The following is a 2,334-nucleotide window of genomic DNA, read 5'->3' as shown; positions in this document are numbered from 1 at the left end:
GGAAGGGGAGGAGGGCGGGGGGTGGGGGTGAATGGGTGACTGGCACTGAGGGGGGCACTTGACGGGATGAGCACTGGGTGTTATTCTGTATGTTGGCAAATTGAACACCAATAAAAAATAAATTTATTATTAAAAAACAAAACAAAACAAAAACAAGAGAAAGGACAAAGGCATACGATCCTCAAAAGAGTTGCAGAAAAAGCATTTGACAAAATACAACATAAAGAGCATAGCGGGTTTTTTAAATTTTTTTTTTTTTTGGCATAGTGGGTTTTGAGGAAACGTATATCAACAGAATAAAGGACGTGTAGGAAGGCCCACAGCTGACATCATCCTCAAGGGTGAAAACTTGAAATCGTCTCCCCTAAGAGGAGGAACAAGGCAAGGAAGTCCCCTCTCAGCACTGGAAGTCCTACCGTAGTTAACAGACAGGAAACAGAAACGGTTCCACACCTGTAAGGGGGACGTCAAACTGTCCTTATTTGCTGAAGATGTGGCATTAGAAACAGGAAACCCGAGAGACTCCACCAAAAACTGTTAGGACTAATGAGTGAATTCAGTAAAGTTGTGGGACACAAAATGAACAGAGATCAGTAACCTTGCTGTGTCCCGACAATGAGCACTCAGAAAGGAAATTAAGGACATGACTCCCTTATCAGGAGCATCCAAAAGAACAAAATAATTAGCCTGAACCAAGGGAGTGCAAGACTTGTACACTGAAAATTACAAGAATTTGGGATGACATCCTGGGCTCGTGGGGTCGGAGCCTTCATCTTGTTAAAATGTCCACAGTTCCAGAAGCCACCCGCAGTTCCACTGTCATTCCGATTAAAATCATGGTGGCCGATTTTAGAAATAGAAAAAGCACTCCTAACATCCATCTGCCCCCACAAATGACCCTGGACAGCAAATCAGTATTGGAGAAGCAAGACAGAGCAGGACGCAGCACTTTCCTATTTCAAACGATGTCACAGAGACACAGGGTAAAGCAGTGTGGTTCTCGGGCCCACGGCTGGCTCCGTTGGTTAAGCATCTGACTCCTGACCTCACCCCTGGTCTTGATCTCGGGGTCATGAGTTCTAGCCCTGTGCTGAACTGTGGACGAGGCATGGAGCCTACTTAAACAAACCAAACCCACAGGGCTGTGGTTCTGGCATAAACTGAAGGAGCAGAATAGAGAGCCTGGAAGAAAATGCACTCGGATACCGTCAACTGATTTTTTAAACTTAATTTAATTTAAACCCAATTAATTAACAGTACAGTGTATTATACTTTCAGAGGTAGAATTCAGGGATTCACCAGTTGGAGATAACACCAGGGCTCATGACATCACGTGCCGTCCTTCATGCCCGTCTACCAGTTACCCTGTCCCTCCACTCCCCTCCCCTCCAGCGACCCTCAGTTTGTTTCCTGTGATTGAGTCTCTTTTTCCTCCATCTCTGTTTTCATCTTATTGTTTTTCCTTCCCTTCACAGATGCCCATCTGCTTTGCTTCTTTAATTTCACCTATGAATGCAACCATATGGTAATTTTCTTTCCTGACTGACTTATTTCACTTAACATGATCCCTCTAGTTCTATCCACGTCATTGCAAATGGCAAGATTTCCTTCTCGTTGATAGCTGAATACCATTCCTATCATCTATCTATCTATCATCTATGACCATCATCTATCTCCCATCCTCTTTATCCATCATCTGCCCGAGGGCACCGAGGCTCCTCTCACAGTGTGGCTACTGTGGACCCGGCTGCTGTGGACATTGGGGTGCAGGTGTCCCACGTCTCACTGCATCTGTATCTTCGGAGTGTGCTCCTGGTCGTGCACCTGCTGGTCCCAGGGCAGCTCTATTTGTAACTTCCTGAGGAGCCTCCACACTGTTTCCAGGGTGGCTGGAGCAGCCTGCAGTCCCGCCCACAGTGGAAGAGGGTTGAGTGAGTTTTGCGGGACGTGGTAAAAGTCTGGTCCACATTTCATTTCATTTTGCGTCCTGTAGGCTCCATTCATTGTCCTTAAGTATTGCTGGGGAAGCCGGGTGTTGGGCTCCGTTTCAGTGAGACGTTTCCGAAGCTCACAGGCCTCAGGTGCAGCATGGAAGGAGGCAGGTGCGGCCCTGGCGCAGGCACGCCGCCTCCTGCATGGCCTCCTGCAGCGCCTGAGCGTCCTGCAGGGGTCGCCCGAGCCCCGGCCCCACCCAGGGGCGCTATAGGCCTCTTCTGCCTGCACTAACAGGAGCCCACCTGTGCTGGGGAGCCCTGAGGAGGACGTGGGGACTCGTCCACGCTGATGAGCCGCAGCCTCCTCAGGACCCGTGGTGAGGTTTCAGGAAGATGTGGG

The sequence above is a fragment of the Canis aureus genome, chromosome 30 (assembly GCF_053574225.1).
Source record: "Canis aureus isolate CA01 chromosome 30, VMU_Caureus_v.1.0, whole genome shotgun sequence".
NCBI classification, from domain to species: Eukaryota; Metazoa; Chordata; class Mammalia; order Carnivora; family Canidae; genus Canis; species Canis aureus.
The sequence above is the reverse complement of the archived record's forward strand: the minus strand, read 5'-3'. Positions refer to the sequence as shown.